Source organism: Lonchura striata, chromosome 8 (assembly GCF_046129695.1).
Source record: "Lonchura striata isolate bLonStr1 chromosome 8, bLonStr1.mat, whole genome shotgun sequence".
Lineage (NCBI taxonomy): Eukaryota > Metazoa > Chordata > Aves > Passeriformes > Estrildidae > Lonchura > Lonchura striata.
The window spans coordinates 15,276,638-15,302,455 of NC_134610.1; the positions used below are offsets into that span (position 1 = coordinate 15,276,638).

Genomic DNA, 25,818 nt, shown 5'->3' on the forward strand with positions numbered 1-25,818 from the left:
GGGAAAAGGAGAAGGATGCAGTGATCCTAAGAGGACCAAAGCCAGAGTTCACTATCTAAATGACAAAGAGGCAGAGATGAGATTTTGCTTTTCTATTTCACCAAGCATACTTAAATATTTTAAGCAAGTTGAAACTTATTTTGGTTGAAAGATGAGGATGAGTTTCCTTCCTTTTTCTCTATTATTCCTAACCTGTGGCCTTAGCTCAATGGCAGAGCCTTGAAGTCAGAGATCTCAGAAGAGAAATGATGGTATGTGAAAGGATTGCAGGCACCCCTGTGGTGTCCTCATGTGGTAATTAAAACTAAGTCAGGGCTAAAGTGATTAGCAACCAAGTCCAAGAGGAAAATTGGGTGAGGAAGAGTTAAAAATGTCTCTTTCTTTCTCTTGTGTGAAAGTGCAAGGCTGATAAAATAAACAAATCTGTTGAAATCAGGCATTTCAAGCCAGAGACTGGTCATTCCAAGCTCTATAGGGAATAGGGGCAATACCTGTCTGCATAGCACACATCAAATCCCACTTGGCTGTTTTTCAATTGGACTGCCCCTGAGTCCAATTTGAGTGGGTTATCATGGCACAACCCCAAGCCCCCTGAACTAACAGGTCCACAGTAACTTCTTTTGCAGCTGGGTTGACTTTTTCTGCATTCTGGGTGTGGGGGCAGAAGGTTAAATAGCAGAGAGGAGAGGAGAGAAAAATAAAATGAAGGATGAAGGAACTATATATTTGCCTTCCCTCTAGCATGTATCAGTGGATAATGAAATTTTTCAACTGATTAGATGCCCCATTGGTTGGAAAATTTGGAAGCAATCATGCAATTATATCGCAAAACCTCAGAGTCATGTACATTCAGCCAAGTAGAGAAACCAACTATTAGCAAAAATAGAGAGAGAGAGAAGAAAAGAAAAAAAGACTATTTATATTGCAATACTGGTCCTAAAAACTGGAAAAGAAAACACAATGGAAAATTTTCTGCAAACAATTAAAGGAGGGGGAGAAGGCTCAGGATGGGTCTGGTGTTTCAGGATAAATATAGAATTTATAACATAGTAAGAGCTGTTTTTAGTGGGCCTTAATTGAAACTACATTGCTTGCCCCTCTACTGCTGCAAACCGGTGCTGCAGTCCGTGAGAAAAAGAGGGACTGGGTGACTTTCCTAGTAAGGGACTGATACATCTCAGCAGAGAAAACAATGACTGGCAATGCTCATTGCAAGCACTTGGGGCACTTTTCTAAACAGGGGCATGGACTTGTGCTCTGCTCCACGCCACAATGTCTCTGTTTGTGACAGGCACTGTTCAGCCCCCATCCAGGAGCTATCTGACACACAGAGTTTTGCTAAATGAAGACAATTGCCTGAACTAATGCATTTTTCCTTTTCTTTTACTAAGAGGGTTTCTTGCTCCTCTTGTGCACTCCACCTAGACACGGACTTATAAACACAATGTTTTCATTGGTAGGAAGATGGAGTAATCTGGGGGATGAAATCTGACCCCACTGAAGTCTCAATAACATTGTTTTGGTCTTGGGGATTAGAAACTGACTTCAGCATTTGCAGCCTCTGTCAACAGCGTCCTTCCTTTCCAGCTGCCCACCCTCTCTCTGGGGCTGACCTTGAAGAGAAGGCTGAGGAGACATCTACAAGAGTTCTGTGCACCAGTGCTGGAATGATGTGAGTGGCAAGTGGTCAGAGCAGGATCTGCGGCAGCTGAAGAAGGGGCAGGTGTCTCCAGCACATTCTGCAGCAAACTGAGGACCACATCAACTTCTCAGAGTCCAGGGTCCTGCCTTAGCTTATTAGCTAATGAGGGACCCAGTCACTTTTTAGTCTTCCTTCTTCTCTTTGAATGGACTTCAAATCAATTTTAAGTCATTTTCCACTGAGGGACAAAAAGGAAGAGATAGGCCAGGATGGAGTGGTAGAGGAATTTAAAGAAATATTAGCATATTGTTGGCATATATGAATGGGGGGAAATTGTTGAAACCATAAACTGAACCTGAACAAGTTACTTATCTGATTTCTTTACCTTGTCCCCATCCTGAATGTGGCAATTGGTTTCTTCCCACAGAAGAATTTTATCCCACACTCCCTGCTGGGATTGGAAATGCTCCACTAGGTTTGATGTGTTGGTATTATTCTATTAATGGAAAAAAAATGTCCCTTCCCCTTGGCATTACAGATATGTGACATTCATGAAAAACTAGAAGTGTTTTTATTATTTAATACTATTATTTTCCAAGATAAAAAGAAAATACTTGGCATTTCCCTGCTTGTTGGTGCTGTGGTTTGATCTGTTTCCCCAGAAAAGTGGGAGCTGTTCTTTGGATTCTGCAAAGTCTCCTAGGGTGAGGGGAAATTGGTGGCTCTTTGGAGCTTCCTGGAATGTGAAATGCTATTTAGCACTGGCTTTATGTCCTCAGAGGCTTGGGAACTCCAATGTCTCAAAAGCCTAGGGAATGCCGGGGAAGGATGGACAATTAGATGGGTTAAAAGGGGGGATTCATTAGGAGCATATTCAAATCAGAAACTGCAAGAGAACAGTTACATTCTTTGCCTTATTCTTTACATGAATGTTGAGAGCCAGTGGAAAAAACAGACCATCTTAGAGCTGGATCCAAGCCTAACAGAGTCAGGGTTATGTTTTTGTTTTGTTTCCCACCAAATACTCAACACCCCTATTTTCTCTTCTTCTCTTGCAGGGAAAGAAATTGAACTCAACAAAGAGCTCTTCACCCACCAGCCCTTACTGTCCCACTGAGTCTTTTACAAAGTCTAGGTGCCAGCAGGAGCAGGGTTAATTTTACAAGAATTATTTGCCTGGTCTCTGGACGGTTGTACATCAAATCTGTCTCACAACATGGGAAATGAATGCTGATCTCTAATCTGCTCACAATGTAGAAAAAAAGACCCTACCCTAGGCAATCAATCTGTAGCAGAGCAAGGCTTATGCTGGGAACAGTTGTGAGAAATCTCAGGTTCTTCTATGCAGGGTGCAGGGATGGTTGTAGCCATCAAGACTGAACAAGGCTTGAAGCAAGATCAAAATGACAGTGCTTTTTCCATATGTCAGATTGAAGGACCTGACATTGTCCTCTGCAACTCTGTGAGGCTGATTTTAAAATAACCTGTTGAAAAAGAAAGGGAGAATATATTTATTTGAGGCTTTTACCCACATGTATTTCTTTAGTAAAAAGTGGACATCTGTCTTGAATCTGTCCAATTTATGATGAAAGCATCAACAAGAATGCTTCCTGGTTTGAGAAGAACTAATGTTTTTTTTTATACAAAAACCCATCTTTTTTTTCAGAAAGGAGAAGAAAGTTTATATTCTCTCCACTTTTCTCATGTGGATGATCTCCTGTGTTTGGTGTAGGCTGGTCATTGCTTTTGTTGCCACTAAGACATAAAGCATCAACTTGAACCAGATTCTTTCTAGGGACCTCATGAAAATCACTGAATTGTGTTCTCTCTTTATAGCATGAACTGAGAATAAACTTTTGCCTCCACTTTCTAGGTCTAGAAATTTCACCCCTGTGCAGACAACTTCATGACATCTTAAACACATTATAATCTTGTGATTGCCTTTTCATCCAAAAGAATCCTCATGTCTTTTCATCTGGATAGGTTTTTGGAGTTTTTTTTCTTTTCCCATTCTGCTCAGTACAGTGACTACTCACAGTATCCCAACAGCAGCTGTGAGGAGGAATCCTTGCATAATCCTTAAGTCCAGATGAAGGTCTGTAAAATAATTGATTGTGGGTCAGTGCCTCTACTCAACTGTCTCACCATTTTGCCCTTAGTGTCTTCTAAACTCTGATTGTTATCATACCAAAAAATCAGACTAGTAAAATGAGATGCCTGGGAGAGAACAGAGAACTTTATTATCTTACTAATTTCTCAATCATTTAATTCTGTTTGCAGTATTTAAATTGTTGATTGGAACTGGAAGGCAGATAGGCTACTACATCTCCAAAAGTCCTTTAACTCCCCTTGTAGAAAAGGAAAAACCCATAAGTAGATCACCTTCTATCATGAAATTTGTGTCCATTGCTGCATTTCTGAAGGTCTTCTTCTATCCAGAGGGCTGATCTGAAATCAAGGTTATTTCACATAAAACAAAATCTGCAGGTGAGGTCCTATTAAGCAAAATGGGAATCACTTTCCAAGGCTTTTTGAACTCTCTGGAGTCTTTTTGGTGATCAAGGGGCTTACATTTGCCATATGGAAACAGATCTGTTGAGGGGAAAGTAAAACAATGCTTTCAAAAGAGAGCAAAAGGCCTACAACACTGCACACACAAAATGTTCTTTATATATTAAAAATTTAGTCATGAAACTAGTTTGAACTGACAATTTTACATGAGGAGCCAGTGCCACTAATCACTTGCAGCATAAAATTAAAAAAATTGTAGAGGAGTTCAAATTCTGTTCCGTTAGAGTTTGGTGGTTCTTTTGTCCACTTATATTGCTTTTTGTGGGATCACTTCAGCATAATTAAGAACATTTCCTTTGACCTCTGCAATTTATATCAAAAAATTTTTTTCTCATAAAACCAAACTGAGCACAATTCCACTTTTAAGAATTAATCCTTCAAGTACCCATGTACAAATCCTCAGTAAAGGTTTTGGCTTTACTGCTAAAGCCTTTATAACCCACAGAGGAGAGCCTGCACATAAAAACCCATGAAAATTAATGAACATGGACTTGCAGCAGTGAGAAATTTGGAATTCCTGTTCCTTGGGAACTTCCAGCGTGTCAAAACTTATTATTCTAAGATGAAGCAAGTAGTTTCAACATAATAAATCTGCACAAAAAAAAAAAAATTCTTATAATTTCTGTAAAGAATTGCCAACACTTCAATTGTTCTTGAATAGAAACTATAATGAGAACTACCTTTTATTTGCTAGATTTGACACACACGCTCCATTTGCCTGAAATTCTATTAATACTGGACTTCACATTTTGTGAGGGTCTCTATTTTGACTTTGTAGTTAAAAGGCCAGAACTCCCAGGCTTCCCTACACACTAAACCTTTCTGTCCAAATTACATTTCTCATGCAGCACTAGAGTCACATGAGTACCAAACACAGAACATAATTCCAGCCAAGCCAAGTGTGTGTTATTTCTTGCGAGGCAACTCCTCCAAAGGACTATGGGTCCATAGTAGAAAGAACAAAGTTGCCAATTAAAACTTCCACAAGGCAATGCTCAAATAATGAAACTAAGCTGTATGCCATGGTGAACCAAGACTTAAAAAGCTATGAATTATTTTGTATAAATAAAAAGAAAAAAATATTCTTTTATGAACCTGAGTTGTGTTTCATTTGGATTGCAACACTTTATTTTGCATCATTCCTACTGTGATTTTTTAAATTCTTCACTTTGGAAAATCAGTCTGGTGAAAATTGCCATTCCTGTTGGAGCCTTGCACCATCTCTGCTGTTGGTAGATACATCCTCCTCTCCGACAAGGACAAGCACAGTCCAGCGTTTGGTGAATCAACATAGGCAGGAACAAAGAAGCCAGAGGAAGTTAGGTGATATAGCCGAATGTCACCCGTAAAAGTATGTAGGGCTTTAGTCACCTAAATTACTTCTCTTTTTCACCCTTTCCCTGTGAGCCCTATGTCTTTTCTGCTGACAGATAAGTGCTAAATGTTGTGTTACTCCACAGCACATTAGCAGGAGTTCCGCTGATGTGAGGAGATGACTCTCTCATGTAAAGAAAGAGAAGACTGAAACCAAAGACATTTCTGAGAAAGAACTGCTCTTCACAGTGTAGTTGCTCTGTTACAGAGCAAGAGACTGCAGTTGCAGTAGACATATGTTCCTATTTCAGCCAGAATTGAATTTGGGCTTCCTGTTGCAGTTCAGTGATCGTCTTGGGGCCAGGTGCCCAGTGGGTACAAAACAAAGTAGTACCTGCTGCTTAAACAGCTTGAAATGAGCAAGAGTCCCCTCTCCTGTGGTATTCATTGCGCTTGTTCCTCTTACACATTATACCCACAGTGCCTTCAGCATTGCCCTAAACACCACCCATAACGCTCCTTGTCCTAATCCAGGCCACAGAGTCAAGAGCTTGGGAATTGAATAAAAGCCGACTGTGCAAATGCAGTTTGTAAGTCACAGGAAAGGAAAAAAAAAAAAAAAAAAGAGTACATAGACACATTTCAGTTTTCATTGGTACTTCTGGCAACCTTCTTCCCCTACACATCATCATGGAAGAGACAAAACCCAGGCTCCCCACTGAGTACACAAGAAAGGGAGACTTCCCTTGTGCTTCCCTGTGCTGCAAGCTGTAAATTTCTAAAGAGCTCTGCTATAATCTTTTACAGTCTGCAATCCCACCCTTCAGCTTAATGAAATGGAATGGTACAAATGCTCTCTGGACATTTCACTGCTGACAGTTACCCAAGGTTTGTTTCAGCTGTTACAATATGGTTATTTTATTGTCTTTTTTTTTTTCTTGTACAATTTCATGACTAACTATGTGTAAAATGGAAGGAATTTGACTATCCTTTCTTCATCCAGTTGGACACAAACTGGACTGCTTCCTTTAACTCACTTTTCAGCTAGCAGGGCTTGCTTTCTGTTTTCTTTTAAATGTCAGAAAAGGTTAAATAGGCTCTTCAAATCTGCAATAGATTTGGAAGATCTCTAGGGGTAAAACCTTCACAAGAGAAACAGTTTATATTAGTTCAAACAACAAACTCAGGTTCTGAACCTGGAAGGCAGGTAAAACAAACCTTATGCACATCTCACATTAAAAAATCACAGTATTTGTTTTTGCCCAATATAATAATATAATGAAATATTTTGAATGGTTTTAATCTATTTAACTGTCTTGTTGTTTAGGGCTTTTTTACTGTTTTTGCTTTATTTTGTTTGATTTATATTACACTTTTATTTTGCAGTTGGAAATACTCATGCAGATCGAGGATCTGGACATGAGAAAGTGACTCCCACCATTTTCCTGTGTTTGCCTGGTATCCTGCTTGGCCACAGGGATTACAAAGGGGTCAAGGCCCCAGCTATTCTGCCTCATCTCTTCCTCACTTGAAACAGAAAACAAACAAAAACACTGTGTCTAAAAACTTGAAGGAAAGTTGGCGAGGACTTCAGCTTTCACAACTCGCTGAAAAATTCAGCATTCCCCATACCACTGAAACACTACCATCCCAGCTCAGCATTTGCCTGGCAGATACAGTCTTTACCTCAGGTAGAGGGCAAGGAGAGAAGACAGTAAAATGGTGCCTGGATCCATAGAGCTGTCTATCAGACATACCATCTCAATATACTTTAATTTTGAGGTAAGATGGGACAGAAAAACAATATGCAGAGATTTTAGAGAGTGGAATTGTGCATTGGGTGACTAATGCTTTATGCTTTCTACATCCAAACACAATCCACACTGGAGGACAGATACACTTATATCAAATTCCTGCTGATTCAAAAATAGCTTGTCTTTTACTGCCAGATACGTGCAAGGACCTTACAAATTCAGGCTGACCATTGTTTTAAGATTCTTTGGATGCGTCTTTTCTTATTTCTCACTGCCAATATTGTTCATGAGGAAAGAGAGAGAATTTGGCCAGTGAGTAGAAGTTCTTGTGCAGAACGACAAGTCTGGATTTGTTGCACATGCCCTGTGGTACTTGGAGTCAGAGACTTAGAACATGACAAGCATCTCATGAGGAAATGCTTCCTTGATAACTGGACCAACTGCAAGTGTACCCCAAAACAGAAGGGCCTTTGCTTCTGCTTCAGGTTTCCCACTGCAAATGGAAAAGTTCACGTGGGACATGGAAACTAGATAATCTCTTGATGCCATCATTAGTAGCTGAGGTTACTGATAGCTGGTAATCCCTGCCTGCTCTGTCCTCACCTTGCTATGGAGAAGCCAACCCTGTGTCCAGACACCAGACAGGAGCTTGGGCAGGATGCAGTGGAGAGAGCACAGGCATGTCTGAGGAGAGAGATCACGTTACTGTGGTGCTAAGCCCCTCACCTCAGCACTCTTGCCACTGGCAGGATCTCTTCCCAGCACTCTCTTGCTTTGAGAAAAATGTGAAAAGTGGTTTAATTGGCCTCAGGCTTGTTATCACTTATGACAGCAATGATCAGAAACAGAGGCCATTAACAGTCCTGGTATTTAACTTGTACATTCACTTACATACATAGAGGTCCCTGTCTGTATGATTAATGTCATCTCAACATATTCCATTAACAAAAATATGAAGTGCTTTGACTTTTTCCCCCACGTGACTGACAACATAAACACATTGTCGAAAGCACTGAACAGATGGTAAGGCACTTAGGAAAGTTTGCTACCTTTAAAGAAGTCACTGGCCTTCAGCGAGCACTTAAACCACCGTGGGTAGTAACTGAAAGAAGGCTGTCCTTCAACTCCAGAGTGAAATGGAGCAGAACACGGTCACTGCATCCTTCATCCAACAGTAACTCAGCATTCCCATAATGGTTTCTAATGGGAAGCCACCCTCTTATCTGAAGCTGGTGGTCTATCATTAGAGAATGGCACAAGGAGCAGAGGATGGGCAGAATGTGGGACAGCAGCAGGCAGGGAGCAGAACTCCAGTACATGCAGGAAGCAAGCTTGCCACAGTGTCAGCTTTCACCCTTGGACCACTTACAGCTGCCTTCTGCGTCCTTCTTTGCAGGGAAGTATGCTCAATTTACATTTTCTACACAGTAAGCCTTACATTCTCACCTGACAGTATCCTTGGGTCTGGCTGTCCTGGCAATCAGACTACTCTTTCTCATAATTTCCTAGAAATCATTACAAGTTTCATCCTCCCCAGTGTCTATTTTCACTTTTGGGTCTTTCAACAGCTTGAGTAATGAGCACTGATCAACATCAACTTAACTCCCACAATATGAACTAATTATTTCTGCAGAGACGTCTTACCATGAAGAAAAATCTGGAGGGGACTTTGTCTTCCCTGTTCCTACCTGAGGGAGTTTTAGATTTTGTTGTTCTCATCTTCCTGTGACATGGATTGCCTTGAGCAGCTTCTTGTTCTAGCAGCTGGTACAGCTTGCAGCACATCCAGGACTAAAAGCTGGAAGGGAAAAGCCTGAAACACCCCTTTTCCCACTACTGTTTTAGTGTGTAAGCTAAGTTATCCTCATTCCTCAGGCTTTGCAATCACTTTATGAAGCCATGCATCCAGAAGTGACTTCGTTCAATTTCCTCTGAATTATTTCCCACAAATATTCTTGTCATTGTCTAATTCTACTACTACAAAGTCTTTAAATACAAGGATTTTTAAAATTCCGAATAACATTTGCTTGAGAGCTTTCTAATGCTAATAGTGCTATTACTATTATTTGTCTTACTAAGCCTTTTTTTAAAGGTAGATCCTTCATTCCCAGTGGAGATATGGTGACCTTTCATAGAGTAACTGGAATACTCTAGCATTTTTTCATGTACAGGCACTGTCCTAATAGCTTTCTTCCTTGGATCCTACTAGTGATGAACTGCCTGAACCGGTTTCAACTCTTCTGTTTGCCCTTAGATGGCTATTAACTCACTAAATAAATATTGATCAGAAAAACAAATAAAGAGATGTTATATAAAAAGTAGCCTGATTAAAGAAATGTGGAAGAAATATCATGAAAGCAAACCTTGGATGCACTTCAGACAATAGGTCTTGTCAAACAAATTTGATGCCATTCTGTAAGGTAAGCTATTGTTCAAGTCTGATTCTAAGGCACAAGTTAAGTAACGCTAGCAGAAAAATATTAATATTCCCACCCACCTAACCTCTCATTGCCATCCTACACCCTTTTTTAGAACATGGTGGCAAAGATTTATGATTTGGTATTTAACACAACTAAGAGCCAGGCATGGTCATGGAGGCTAGGCTGTGGTTCCTCCAAAATATAGGTATTGATGCAACACGCTTCTCCATCCTAAGAAAGGAGCCATGTTTCCACTGAGGGCACAGAAATGATTCAAAAATTTACCTGGGCTTCTAAGTTAGTATGGCTTCCAAAAACAGCAATCACTATACAGTTACTGCTTTGCAACATTAAGTAAACATTGCTCATTAAAAAGATCATTAGAAATGTTGTATATTTGGATTACTATCATTAGTTTCACTGAAATTGCTAGGGCCCTATATTTTGATTTAAAGCAAATGATCACTGAACATTATATAAAGCAGGAATTAATTAAAAACTGACAGACATCTCAAACTTTCAATAAGAGGAAAAGCCTGAATGACTGTATTTTCAGTGCTGCTGTTCTACGATGAGGGTCATTTTGGATCCGCACTTTCCTCACAAATTTAGTAATGGGTACAAAATCCCTGCTGATAAAAGTTACTCTGTGAAACAAGCATTGCTGGAGCAATGATCTATAATCAAAACATTCAACTGGTAAGTTCAAATGAAATATTTCATTAAAACTTTCTAAGAGAATGGCAGTTCCTCATACCTACAGAAGGACAGATCCTCACCACAGATGTCTTAAGATAGAGTTTAGCAAAAAGGCCATTCATTCTGGTTATGAATACATACTAAATGAGGCTGATGAATTCATAGGATATGTTGAAATAGAAATAATAACCTAACAGATGACATTATTACCTCTGTAGATGACATTTATTGATGCCAGCTGGTTGCATCCTGTTCTGAATCCACACCTAAAAAAGGATACAAAACCACAATATTTAGCATAACAGAACCACATGGTTGTTTTGGGTCTGTAGAAATCCTCTCACCATGGGAGAGTTAAAGAAGTCAATCTGTTTAACAAATCATAAAAGCAACTGGGGAGACAAGAGGTGACTTGATCACTCTATAATTACCTTCCCAAGGAAAAAATAGCAGTTACTAAAGACATCCTTAATGCAGCAGAGAAATGCAGAAAAAGAACCAGTAGCTTGGAGTTGACTTAAAACTTGGCACATTATTTAACTGGGAAGGGATAAGAATCAGCTAATTAGAGTAATCTGCTTGTAGAAACAAAGAACATGCCTTCTTCTCTTGTTCTCATGTTCCCATGACTTTTCTTCTCCAAATAAGACCTGAGCATTTCTCTAGAAAGCACAATTTCACTGAGAATTGTTAATGGATTTTATTAGGTGGTGACCAGGAGAAAAACTGTGCCTAGTATTCATAAACCAGTCAGATCAGATAACTCCAATGGTCTGACCTAGATTCAGATACTTTAGAGCTAAGAACTGCCTGGTACTGACCAGGGCTGTGTGAGATGCTTCACAGTACAGAACCATTTCAAAGAAATTGTATTTGGCTTCTATTGCAGATAATCCTCTTGGGAAAAAATTATTTCAAAGGCATTCATTGAAAGTTTGGTTGCCACTATATTGATTGGACTACTGGTAACAGGCTGAGACAAATCTTGCAAAGTTGTCTAGTACAACTAATACTTACTTATATGTTCTTTTTACTTTTTTCTAGATGAAAAAAAAGTCTGAAATGACACCAAGTCAGGTTCTTCTGTAACAGAATTCATGTGGCCACTGACACACTGGACTGCAGTCATAAATCAAGCCAAACTGAACCGTTAATGACATTAATTTTTATCTGATGCTAGCAATGCAAATCTCTCATAGAAATTACTATTTTTTCTCTGTTTTGATTTCTTTTGGGTTGATGAAAGCCAATAAATCAGCAATTTCAGTGGCAATTATCTAGACAATATTCGTTTGTCTGTCTTCTTTTCTTAGCTTAATGTTTGCATATATATCCTGACAGTAACCTCTGGCAATGGAGGAATATGACATGTTGGATTTATCTCATGTAAGAAAAGCTGTAGACAGTGAATGGCCTTCTTAATTCTCTGATTAAAATGAGCATGTTTTCTTGGCCCATGTCCACAGACACCCCTCTTTTCCAATACACTAATCTTTATGGACAAGCCACATTAGATGGACTTATCTTTACCATTGAAAATTTTCTTTGTATTCTCTAGAGTTTCTTTAACTTTCATACCAAGATACATGCACACGCCTCATCCCTAATATCCTCAAAGTGTTATTCATGACCTACTAATTTCCAAGGCATATGAGAGAAATAAAATGACTGATTTCACTGATGTTGTTCCTTCCTAATCCATTCAGAACATTTTGAATTTGAGAGAGGAGTTGTTTTCTTGAGCAATTTAGTTTTTTCTGGTTGTTTTCCAAAAACTAGGCAATGTTGGATAATCATTCATTTTCCAAGTACACCAGTGCATGGTCAGACTGTGACCTGTCTGTCTGGACTAGTTTGCAGGATGCATTTTGCTATTTTATCCTGCAGATGTGACATTAAGACACATCTTCAGGATAAAATAGCAACATTTTCCATTAGCACTTGTTTACTTGTTATCTTCCACTAGCACTTGTTTATGCACTGTGATACACAGATAAAACTGTATTTTAATCATCCACAGCAGTCAGCTATGGACAAGAAGACTTTGGGATATCTGGAGATAAGAATACTTCTAATACACAAAAATCCCAAGTTGTGATTTCAGAAACTCATAGCTTACAGCCAGTGAACATACTTTGAAACACTGGAGCCTTTTTATGAATGTCAGAGCTTCTGATTCAGAGATGGACAAGATTTGTCCACCCAGATTAAGTCTAATGATCTCTTCCTGTATAATATGCATCCTGCCAATGTCAAAGTTGTTTGAAAATGCAGTATATTTTATACATACTAGAAGGATATTCAATGCATACATCTTCTGCTATTAATACTAGTATCTTCACCCACATGTTAAAATTACATTTTCTTTCAGCCAAATATGTTAGATCTTGACATTCTCTTAAAAGGAACATACCAATTTTTTTGCAAACTTCTTGCAATTATCATTGGCTCTTTTGTTGTTGGTTTGGTACTTTAGAGTGCTAGAGGAGAATGTTCCAAAGTGACACAGTGAAATTCTTTTGCTTTATTTCTCTGGAAAGGTCAATAATACAAGGTAAAATCTGCACAGTTGTTTTGTGAAGAAACTATGAGATTTTGGCTCTGAACAACATTTAACAGGACTAAAAACACCAAAGAAGCCTGTAGCCTCAGGTTTGAAAAATATGAGCAGTCAGTTGTGCTAGAAAATAATTCAGTGCCATGCTTTAAAAGGTAAAATCAAAGAATTCTGTGTGCCATATAAAGCTGAAAGGAAAGCAGAATCCAAAAGGGTTGGGTGACCAGTTTTGAAACACAGTTTGAATAAGATGGATGGATTGGAGCTTGCCGTACTTGATTTGCAGCCAGGAATAATCTTTTCAAAGCTAGAAGTGCTTTTGATCTCTGCCTACTCCTCCTCATCACTTTGAATCTCCAGGGATACAACCCTACCATGCAATACAAGGGAAAGAAAATGTGCTTCAGAAGAGGGAGAGGAAAAAGGACAAGGAAGCCAATGAAATAGTATCTGAGAACAACACCACTGCCTGTAATGACACTGACCTGCTGGTGCCAGTGGAAGAGTTTTGTAATATTTTTCCAGGTTTGCTCTTGTTTTTGATACTAGGCTGTCAAGCTGGTTCTGTGACTCTATACCACCCTCAGCACGCTTCCAGGGGTATTGGGAATGGTTCTTATGAACCTGTGACTTGGGAAGAGTCCTGAAATATTTACAGGCCAAAAGTCCCATCAGGCAAAATTGAGCCAAATTGATGTGACATCCGTGGGAGCAGATACACCGATGAGCAGGGGTCTCTGCATCACTATCTCTATGTAGCTAGGAGCTGGTTGTGTTAGAGGTCAATGCAATATGTTTGCAGTATGCGGCAAACCCAGGAAGCATTTTAGGAAGAAATAAAAGGATATAATCCATCAAATGAGTGCAGCAGAGAGCTCAAAGGGCACATGGTGTTGTTTATAATGGAATGCACACAGCTCAGCCGGAATGAAGTTGCAGCTCTAGTTAGAAAAATGGAAGTGTCTTGTCTTTCAAGGACCATCAGACCTCTTAGTTACACAGTACCACCAAAACCACCTTGGCATTAATTTTGGTTTAGACTGTACTTGCTAAGAAGGATGTTTCCACAGAATTACTGAGGCTGCAGACCTCTCTGGAGGTCTCTTGTAGTATCCTGTAAACAGTAGAAAAACAGAATGTCTTGCTGGGAGCGTAACAATCCAGTTGTTTTGGGATGCCTCTTCTCTACAACACAGATGCTGCAAAGACTGAAACAAAATCACCATCTCCTGTTGGGTGGCATATCTTATGATGCATGGGAGATTTTAATAAGTTTTTCTATGAGTAATATAATCTCCCGAGACTGTGGATACAGGCTTGAGCCATGGAATAAATGTGGCTTTTTGGGCTTGCACTCGTCCTGAGCAACATTCTCCACTCCAAACCGCACCCTGCACTTGCTGGCGGGAGAGTATAAACAGTCAGCTGGAATCTTCCTCTGGTTTCTTCCCACTTGACTTGGAAATCCCGGGTATGGAGGTACCCAATGGCACCACCAGCAGTGACCACCATGCAAACCATTTCTGAAAGCCATCATAGTCATGGCTCCAAGAGAAGCCTGCAAACTGCTGGCTTCCCTGAAGCTGCACCAGGGAGCCAGGTCCTCCAGGGCTGTGGGGCTGGGCAAACCCAGGACAAACACAGACCATGCATCATGTCAGCAGAGATGGATGTCTGCCTGTTGGGTGGTTGAAGGACTGCCCAGGCCCCACTCAGAGTCCACATTCTGATCAGTTCCTTTACAAAATTGCTCTCTTGTTCACCACCCTGCCTCACATGCATACTCACTCATGTACTTCTTCGAGCATACAAGACAAATGTGTATTGCTTGGTGTTCCCCTTGCTTGTCTTTGCATCACCCAGCCCCACAATTCCTGTCAATTCCCCTTCACTTGCTCTTTGCCAGAACATTATTAATTTTCCAGAAACAGTATCCCCTAGTGTTTGCCATCCTGTTGTGCACAGGAAAAACAAAAAATGTAACCTTTTCTGAAAAAAGAAATAAAGAAAGAAAAACAGAAAAATGGAAAGATGGGAGGAAGGGAGGGAGAGAGAAGAAAAGATGAAAAAAAATTTCTTTGCCCTCAAAGGCTTTTCTTTTAAAGGTTTTATGAGTTTGCTGACAATGTTAATTTACTGGCATCTCCTTCAACACCCTACCTACTCCATGGAAACTTTAGCCAACTTTTAAAGCCAAACTGAATTCTAGGGAAAACTCACAAGATGCACAGAGAAGAAATTTTATCTTGTCAAGTGTTACACTGATTAGTGGTGGAGTAAAACAAAATCTCAAACAACCTACCCTCTCACTTCTTGTCAAAACCCACATCCTCCTGTTTTTCTCTCTCACTACCACCCTCACCTTAAAAATAAAAGCAATAAAAGGAAAGTAAAATAGCCCCCTTTCTAACCACGTTGGAGAATGAAAGCTTTGAAAGCAAAACAATTCCATAAAATGATCCAACTGCAATTCAAAATAAACTGGTCTCACAGAATAAATTTGGTTATAATATTTGGAAAAACCACTGCATACGTTCCTCCCCGAGGTCTGGTAAAGGGCAGCCACAAATTGTCTGATCACAAAGAAGGAATTTCCCCCTCACTGGTTTGTGGCAAGAGTACATGAGGCTGAGAACCTTGTCAAAGAAGACAAGATGAGCACAACTTCTGCCAAGTGACTGACCCCTTCTCAGTCTCCACATTAAGTAACAGTAAAAAGGGAGTAAGGAGAGAGGAGGAGACACAGCTCCGTACATCAGCTGTGGGGGGAGCCAGCACAGACACAAGATGCTTAAATCAGCAGTGAACAGCAGGGAATCGTTAAAAGATATTTTCAATATATGACTGATATAAACAGAAAACCTGGACATTAGCATGAAGAAGTTTCTCACCCCCTGCATCTCTGAATAATTAACTCAGCAGAAAAATTCACAATATGAGGCCCCTTTTGTGTGGTCTCAGGTAGAGAAGACACTGGATATCTTCCATTCCACTAACAATTCACTGTGTCAAGGGCAGCTCAGTACCAAATAAGAGACCATCATTTTCTTACTGAAATAGTTGGTGCTGTCAACATTTACTATCTTTCATATTCATTCAGCACATGGAAAAAGGAAAAAAAAAGGAAAAAAAATAAAATAAGTTGACCACCATCCTGCCTCACAGATCTCTGCACAACCCCAGAAGCCTTCTCCTTGAGCTTGTATAGGATCAATCGATAAAACAGAAATGGAACAAAATGAAGTGAAACAAAAGCTGAGGAGAAGCATCATATGCATCGCATTTGGAATCCTCCACTGTTTTGACTGCTAAATGGGAGGTGCTGTGATTAATCTGTGATTATGTGACTCACCATAATTATGTCTTGTTGAAATTGAATTTATTGAAGCATGAATCATTCTACCCAAAGTAGAACCTAATTGCACGATTGCTGTGGCAGCCATTTAGGGTTTAGAGGAGAGGTTGCTATGTTGGGTGAAGACTTCCGCTCAATTCAAGCAAAGAAAAATTCCATCTTGTGACTTGCAAAAGGGTGAAACTTGTCTGTAAAATGAGAGGAGAAGGAACAATCCCATGAAGTTCCATTTGAAATGCTGGAAAATGATCAGCCAACCTGATTGTGAAAAGCTTCCTTAGACTGAGAAGGTACATAAAATATCACTTTGGGTTTGTAAGCCTGTTGTATTTGAATGTTGTATCACTCAAGACCTCCCACTGTTTCACTGTTATTTCTGGGCACATGCTCACCAGGACTAGTATATATTCACAATAAACCTGTAATTTCATCAGTAAGACCAGACTAGAGAGAGATGAGCCTGGCACTCCTGCTTTGGATGACACATGCAGGAGGTTGAAGTATGTGGTGTGTCTGTGGGGTGTCTCCCAACCAGCAGCTCTGTATAACAGAGAAAACTAAGGTCAACTTGGATTTTTTCCCCCATTTTAAGGAAGAGATCCACATTTTCTATTTGGTTGTTTGAATTTTTGGATGGAAAAGACTTTATTTAAATGGGAATTTTTATGGGTAGACTTTTTGTTCCATTTTTTACCAAAAAGCCACATTTAATGAAACAGTCTTTGTATTCAGTTTAGAAGGGAAAAAAAAAAATTTACATTTTCTCCTCTGATGTAAAATCGACCCTTTTTCCTAACAGAGTTAAATATAATTATTGCTAGCATTTATGAAGGAGTATAAACAATGACTCTCCAGAGTAAGGAGTTTTGTACAGTTGTTAAATTTCCTGCTCTATTTTTAAAATTCTTATTGCTGCTGCTTTCTCTAATACAACAGTAGCAAAGGCCCACAACAGCAGTTAAGGTTGAAAGGGGGATGAAAATTGCATTTAAAAACAAAACCAAAGTTAGGAAATACTTTGTAGTGCATAATGCCCAACCAGGCAGAAGAATCAGACAGGGGGAAAGGGTGAAATTTACACTTTTATTTCTCATTTAATGACTAAGTTCTAGGAAAAAGGAAAAAATCCTGCCTCATATCACCCAACCTCAGTGTTCTGTGTACTATTGTTTCCCCCCAATTATATTTAGCCAATGGGAAAGCGGTGCAGGAGTCCCATCTGGTACAACAGAAGATGCCTCTTTGTTGGGATCACATCTGTTTTATGTTCACACTGAATCTTGGAAAGGAGATGTGGAGCCAGGGTATTGGCTTGTCTAGTACAAATTTGTTACTTATTTCTAGCAATGCACCATTGAAAGCAAATATTCAGTGTAAAATAGCTGGGCTTTATGGATGGGGAAAAGGAAATAAATATGACATTTTTTAAGAGATACTAGATGAGTGTGTTTTTGATAGGTGTTGCCTTAGTCATCAGGAAGTTCTGCCCTTCAAGAGGAGGAGCTGCATAAGGTGTCAGCTTTTCTTTCTATATCTGCCTCTCCAGAGAAGGCTTTCACTGACCCTGTCAAAAAGCTTTCCAATTTTCAGTCTGATACTAGAAACACTGGTTCTTGTGTAGGTCACCCATGGTTCCTTTTTTTTTTTTTTTTTTCCCAAAGGCTAGACTTGTTTACCTATATGGCAGTAATTTTATTCTCAGGCTCCTTCAATCTGGTCCATAAGAGATTCCTTCTCATCATGTTTTTTTTGCAGAGACTGCTTTTGCTTGCTGTTTGGTTGGGTTTTTTTTGTTTTTTGTTTTGGTTTGGTTTTTTGGGGGTTTTTTTTGGTTGGTTTGTTGTTTTTTTTTTTTTTTTTTAATGGAGAGATAGAGTCACTTCTTGTTGTTACATTGTTACATTGCCAAATACATATTTTTCAAAAAAGTGAATTGCAGTAGTTGTTCTTTTTGCATGCAAAGGTTACAAGAGGAAAACTTTTGCCTAGAACTGAAGTTGCACTCAAGCCTTAGTCAATAATTCTATACATTTTCTGAGGTCCATTCATTCATGGCACAAAAAACTTTTGAAACTAATCTTGAGTATATTGGTAGGTATAGTGGTAGACTAGTCCTGTTGCCACCTTCATGTGTCAATTTCTGGCTTCACATTGCTGAATGCTTAATATTTAAAGGAAGGCATGCAAAAAACCTTTCTCCAGGGTGACTTCTCTTCTGGGGCTTGGAAACCAGTCCCTGCAGTCCCCATGCATGGAATGGCACACAGCCATTCCAAAAAAAAAAAAAAATGGACAGGTGAGACTTGCACGAGGGGAATCAACAGAAATACGTTCTCAAGGCCAGGAAGAACACACATTCTTTGCCTCAAAGAGACCCTGATCTTCTTTTTGGTTCTCTGCATCTGCCAAGTGGAGTTAGAGCTGCAGAGAGGGATGCATGAACATGTGTATGGACACAAAGCAGTATTGCAGGCCACCGAGTCAGAGAGGCAAAGATGGTAATAAAGCAGAACTTTTAAAGTCATTCTGCTGCTTCATCCCTGAGCAGATTGGTGGATATCTGCCTTTTTCAGAGCGAGAGGAATGGGGAAAAAAAATGATACTTCAAGATCAAAGCTTTAACCATTTTGCCACAGTATTCAGTGATGGCTCTGACACCTTAGCTAAGAATACTAGGGTAAGGGTCTTGCTGTTTTACTAGTACTCTGTTCCTGATCCACACCAAAAGGTCTGAACAGCATCAGAGTCATCTTCTCATAGGGCATGGGGCCACTCTTGATTCGATGGGTAAATGTCATCTGAGCAAGAGCTGTCCACTGTTTCCACCTCCACAAGAGTCAATCTGCTGTTCGGCCAAGCAGGTTCCAGTTATTGGCATAACTTTCATCCTTTCTCTCTCTATGATAAAATTTTATCTCTCCTGTGTCCAGAAATAAACTGCTGGGTTTATAGTTCTCAAGTTTCATGCTAGGCAAATAACACCATTGGTCCCACAGAACAGTTGTCTGTTTGCTGGAATCAGCAAATATTACTTACATATTTCTATCTATCTATCTATCTATCTATCTATCTATCTATCTATCTATCTATCTATCTCTATCTATCTATCATCTATCTATCTATCTATCTATCTATCTATCTATCTATCTATCTCTCTATCTTTCTATCTTTCTATCTTTCTATCTTTCTATTTTTCTATCTATATGTATTTTCTGAGAAATTTATAACCAGACATTTTGATTAGTGTTTTGCTGATTTTATCTGCTTTGCCTTCTTTTCCAGTATATTTTTTAAAGGAAGAAAAACTCCCTTCAGAAGATGTTTACAAACAGAAAAAAGCAACTTTATTTTCTCCTCAAGCCCCTATTGTTACTCATCTGAAAGTTGCTACCTTCCTCCCCACCATCTCTGCAGATGTCTTCACCAAATCAAAACTTGCACTCTAGAGTGCCTTTCCTGGGAAACAGAGTTTAATGTGATCATGCTGTTTATGCGTCAGCCCGTACAACTTCCAGCTAACAGCTTTGTAACCTGACAGGCAGGAAAGAATGCCTAAAAATATTGTGACTATCATATTTCATCAAAATAAACAAGTGGAGAAAGGAGAAAGACTTTCTTACTCAGGGATCACACCTTTTATTGAGCACTAGAGAATCCACATAAGTGAGGGTCTTTGGAATGAGTTTTTGTTTCTTCCTCTACTTATGGAATCACTTTGTCTGTGAGTTGTCACTGCTCCCCCTAATTATAGCCCCCTCCCCTGGGTTGTATCACTTTTTCAACAAGTGTGAAATATTGCCTTGGAACCTATCATCCCACAATTCACCTTGGGTCTGGCCTGGAGGATTGTGCAATTTCTGCAGTCTGCTCCAGTGCAAACAGGAAAGAGAACCTGAGCCCCAGTTTTTACAATGTGCAGCTTGCGTGCAGGAAACGGACCTGCTCGGCAGCATCTCTGGGATGTTTATTGCTCTGCGCTCCCGCCAGAGAGGCCGGGGCCGTTCGCTCTGCTGGCGGAGGGCTCGGAGCCGTCGGCGCTCATCAGGCCTCTGGTGGCTCCTCATCCCGCTGGAGATCAGCTGGAGCAGGCCAGGAGAGGTTCTCAGGCACTGCCTGAGGAACAGGCAAAAGGTTTCTTCTTTTTCCAGAGAGGTGATGTGAACAATTGCAATGCTCCAAAAAGAATGAGCTCCAAGTTAAAAGCCAATTTTTTTCCCTTGTTTTCAATAGCGACCCTGTGTCAAGTGCTAGTGGCACAGTCATCTGCAGTACAGCTGAGACCGTAGGTGAATCCATCTCTGTTCAAGGCATCTCCTTTCTTCACCCACCTAAATTTTCTACTTAGCTCAAGTTACTTTGGTTTTGGCACCTTCTGGGAATGAAGTTTCTCTCTCCAGAATACAGATTCAGACTTGGGGAGCTGGGTTGAAATCTTCAGCCTTTTCATTAAATTCATCCAACTTATATCCACACAGGATGGAGCCTCAACCTCCATGCAGTGGTGTTTCTACAGTCATTAGTACTGCACAAATCAATCCTACAGATCACTAGTGAGTAGCTCATGCCAGCTAAAACAGACAAGCTCTAAAAAAGCCTTTCTCCCACACTTTTTATGTTACCCAAATCCATCAAGGAATGAGTTATTTTTTGAATTAATTTTTATATCCATTGACATGTTTCTGTCACAGTTAACATTACTCAAAGGAGGAAATGCCCTAGTGCCTGTATTTTACTGCAGACAAAGAATTTGCATTCTCTCCTCTAATCTTTCACACCATGAAAACAGATACGTAGATGTAGCATGATATTTTGGGACTCCCTCTTCCAGGTTTCCAAACTCTGTGCCCTGTCACTAGATTGCTGAACTGGGTCACTCCCTTTGCTAAGTCACTTTCTCCCTCTGTAGATCTTGGTTTCTCTACCTTTTATAAACTGCATTTGTGTTCCTGGGTGAGAAGAAGCATCAGAGAACACAATACTAATAGCAGCAGTAAGACCAGGTGTACATTAAAATTCAGGAGATTCTTAACTTTGTCTTGGTTAATCTTGTCTTTGTGGTTTGTGGTTTCCACCTTGGTGTTCTTTTGGCCCCTCTAGCAGTGCTGGGAGATCTACATGTGCTGGGACAGAAAACTGCCCTCTGCATTCCTTGAGCATCTAATCCAGTCCTGGAGAGCAGAGGGAGGCACCACACATGTTTGTGAAAAGCAACTGGTCCTATGTGCAGCTGCAGATGAGCTCCTGCATGGGGGCAAGACCTGAAGTCCAGACATCACTGTCCCAGGGCTTTAGGCCACACAGCAAAACTGCATGTCAGCCAGACATGAGAAGCAATGAGCCCCCAAGAGGGGTTAGGAAGTGAGGACATTTGAAACACACAGACCCTCTCCTCAAATGGGCACCGGAGAAGCTAGAGCAGAACATGCAATCTCTGAAGTGTTGAGCTGTATCAATCCTGAACTCCCAGGAATATGGAGGTATTAGAGCAATTGGTAGAAAATCAGCATGATCTGCTGAAGGGCAATAGAGAGGCAAGATTTAGTATGTGACTGCAAGCTGCTTCATGTCACTGTTTCACTATTACTGAAATCACAGTGTTTACTCAAGGAATGAACTCAAAAAATCTTCTTCACTTCCCCTCTCCTGCCCCCAGTTTATGTAGTGGATGACCAGAAGCAGCTGAAGAGTAGCCCTGCTTTACTAGCACAAGGTATGACATGCTGCAGCAAAAGCTTACCTGTGCTGGGGTAAGATGATTTTCCACTGGTATACAGGAATATCAAAACTTTCTGCAGAAAAATGTCATTTTAGAACAGGGGGAAAATCTCATTGGATTGCCTAAACTCCAGCCCAAATGTGTTTTTCCTTACAAGATTCCAAAGTGTTTTATTTCTAAATCTGTATCATTGTGTGTATCTTTTTGGTACTCTGCAAAGATCAGGTGCTCACTCTCCCTCTTAGGACTGCAGATTTCCTAGAAAACTACATATCCCCCAAGGCAAGCAAAAGTTGGAAGTTTTTTGACACTCGATGCCACTCCTGTTTGGGTAGTTTAATGGGAGATGTAGTCAATCTGACTACTAGCTTATAGAAGACAACACAGGCTTGGACAACAATTCCCAGGAGGCAACATAATGGTTGGTGAAGCTGAAACTAAGTGCTAAAACTACCTCAGAGGAAGGGATCCTCTGCAGGCTGTCTCAGATATGAAGTGCTTCCATTATTTACATTTTAAATGTCAAAACAAGATGTTTTGACATTTGCTACTAATAAAAAACACTTTTGACATTTTCTGCAGATTAGAAATTCTGGAATTTTTTTCCTTTTTTTTCTTTAACCTCATGTTTGGAACCTAAAACAAATTTTCAAATGTCAGCTTTTCCCTTGGGATGGAGATTCGTAATTTCTTCTCAGCTGTAGTTGTGATGCTTGGAATTACCTCTGAGACCTAAGGGACCTACAGTCCAAACAGTGAAACCATCTGCAAGCTTAGGCAGAGGAGAATTTTCTCCCTTTGTTCTATATTTTGAAATAGTAGTTTTTCTTAATTCTATGCCTCCTTTACCTGATATAGTTTAGCAAAGTAGACATTTCTATCTAATAACTTTCTTCTTTACTATAGAGCAATCCCCTTGATATTTAACCCTGCCTAGATCATGTGTGTAAATTTCCTAGGAAAGAGAAAAGTGCTGCAGTTGGGACCTGTGGATGATATTTCTCTTTCTACAGTTCAGACTGAGGTTCTGTACACCCCATGGCCATTTCCTGGACAGCCAACAAAGGTCTAAATTCTTAAGATTGCCAACATCTTGTCTGGAAATCCCACATCCAATCTCAGTAAAAGACTAGGAGTTGACCCTTACTATCTGCCCTGTCAGCAGGAAGTGCATTACACCTGGGAAAAACTGAAAAGCAATGAAAATCTGCTGACTATTGTACAGTAACCAAGACATGAGAAACACACATCTTTTTCTAAAGATTCTGCTAATATAGTCAGGTGTCAAGTCCCTGTTAAACAAGGTTTGGATGTGATACTGGAAGCCCAAAGGAGCTTTTATCTTGACCAAACTTCGTGCTTTTAAATAAGAGGAGGGTAGATGAGGGGAGCAGAGCATGCTGCTGGGGTAATATAAAAAGAAAGTCTATGAATAGAAAGTGGAAAGTGTGTTCCCTTGTGCTAGCCTTGTGCTAGCAACCAAGGCACTGAGTTGATTGCCTTTGGACTTGGCAATGCAAGGAAGGCATGTCTGAGCCTGTGAGCAGACCCTTGAGGGACTGCTCAAGTTCATTCATGTGCCTTTGCAAACAGACCATTCATCCAAGATGTGCCACATAAAGTGCTAGAGCACAAAATTAAAGTGTTAGCATTGAACATGAAATAACACAGGCCACTCACCCACAACAAAAAGCTGCTGATACGGAGGACAGCTCTGTCTGATGATGCTAACCAGTGGCAGCTGCTCTAGGATAAGTGCAAGAAACCTCATGACAAAAGTTATAGGTTATGTAAAGACTTTTGATAGTCAGAATAGCTTTTATCCTACAGTTGTAGGATGCCTTTTGTTTAGAATTAACTGTTGTAATCCCAGATGCTCATGCTCCTACTGAACATGTCAAATCTTTGATTAACTATATTAGTGTTCATGTTCTTGAATCATGTTCTCTAGAATATATATCCTAAATAGATACCCTAAATAAATCTGGCAAGGCATATATATCCTAAAGAAAAAGTGATGAAAGGTAAAGCAGGTCTGATGGCATGCCAAGAAGTGAGCAAGGAATCATCAGAAAGGGTGAGTAAAGAGAGAAGTGTTGGCACCATCTTCCCTTTAGAGAAGAACTCTGACTTCAAAAAGAATATGAAGTGATCTTGATGACTACTTGAAAATTTACTAGTGCTGGCTCCAGAGCACATTCCTCACAGGGTGTTAGCATCAAAGGATGCTTTTTGGACTTCCATAGACTGTCAGAAGCTCCTGTCACAGCTTTGCCTACACAGGGGCATGCAGCATTGTTCAATGCAATTAATTGTGGGGCTGAATATAAAGCTGATGTTTAAACTAAACTGGACCCCAGGTTAGATTATCTCATTTGGTTTTAATGTGGTTTCAGTCTGATTTACCTTAATTCACTCTGGGAGTGAAGATGATGACTTAAATCTTAGGAAAAGAAGTGAATTCAAGATAGAATTTCAATGATCATAGGGACAAATGAACTTGTCCAAGTTATTTTGAGTTAAAGAATCTGCTTGGAAAAAAGCTAATTCAGATTCCTTTTTCTTTCCTTAAATGTTTCTTTGCAAATAAATCTGTGCAGATAATGGTTTTCTCATCCTGTGAAGCTCCCTGAGACTTCAGAATTTTTTCATGTCCCACCACAGGATAAACCCCAACTCTTTTGTAGTGGTTTTGGTTCATTTAGTTGGGATTTTTGGGGCTTTTGCTCTCTCTTCCCTTCCTCTCACTGAACAAACAAACAAAAACTATCTCTCTCTGGAAAAGAATCAGCTGACTAAAATAGCAGAGATTGGCTGGGAAGGAGCCATTGCTCTCATGAAGTCAACACAAGCCTAAGACAATCTTTCAAATTTTTATGCATATGAATGAGTCCCCAATACATCCTCGTAGTTGAGGCCAGGTCATACCTATTCTAAGACATATATTCCATATATTAGCAACTATTCTGGGCTGAAACAATCTACATTTGATCAGAAATTTCACCATCAAGCTTGGAAACCCTTTATTGAATGTTTGAATTTAGTTTATTTTATAATGATGATTTCTTGCAAAATGATATGTGGTGAGAAAGTTGGAACAGAAACATTTTCTATTGAAAACCCTTGCAGCCTACAGTCCTGTCTGTCTTCAAGCTGTTTTTCCTTGGTCTGTGACCTTTGTGTGCTGCTACTGTGTCTCATGGGCTGTGCTTGCATATTTGATTTTTATGTCCTTTCTTGTTGGACAGCCTAAACAATGGCATACTGAGGGGTTTAGAAGATACCATATCCAAGGGGGCTCTACTGTCACACTCTTCAACTGACCCAGACCTAAATGAAGAATGTAGCAAAAGTCTGAGGAAAATCAAGATAAGGAAGTAAGTAATGATGAGTGAGTCTAGACAAAGGTCATCTAAATCCTTAGGCTTTCTTAAGATTATTGGGTTTAAGACTCGAGTCTCATTCCTACATTGCCACTAATTTCTCCAGGACTGATGCCCACAAAAGCATTTGGGAATATATTTCTGATAGCAAAGTTCCTGTCAATGTCTATGTAGCTAAAAGAATTAATGCCTAGGATTTACAAGAGTTTTATGCCATGAATGAAAAGAAGTAATATGGAGTCTAGTAATCAAAGTTATTTTTTTAACTACAGTGATGAAGGAAAATAACTTTAGAGCATTTTCATTCAAAACTGGAATCTGCAAGTAACAGTAGCAAAAAAGAATATATCCAATATAATTAATGACAACTTATGACAAGTTGTTGATATACCTTGGTAAATGAGGTT

At 39.8% G+C, this 25,818-nt stretch overlaps 1 long non-coding RNA gene across 1 annotated transcript in view; it reads right to left on the minus strand.

The window, feature by feature from the left end:
- Positions 1 to 2,684: 2,684 nt before the first annotated feature.
- The window catches only part of LOC110468399 (uncharacterized), a 67,220-nt gene continuing 44,086 nt past the window's right edge, over positions 2,685 to 25,818 (minus strand). The window contains exons 2-4 of the long non-coding RNA XR_013340363.1: positions 10,611 to 10,666; positions 3,679 to 3,739; positions 2,685 to 3,126 (exon numbers count right to left, since the gene is read on the minus strand). This is a non-coding gene — a long non-coding RNA (uncharacterized LOC110468399). The remainder of the gene's footprint in view (positions 3,127 to 3,678; positions 3,740 to 10,610; positions 10,667 to 25,818) is intronic.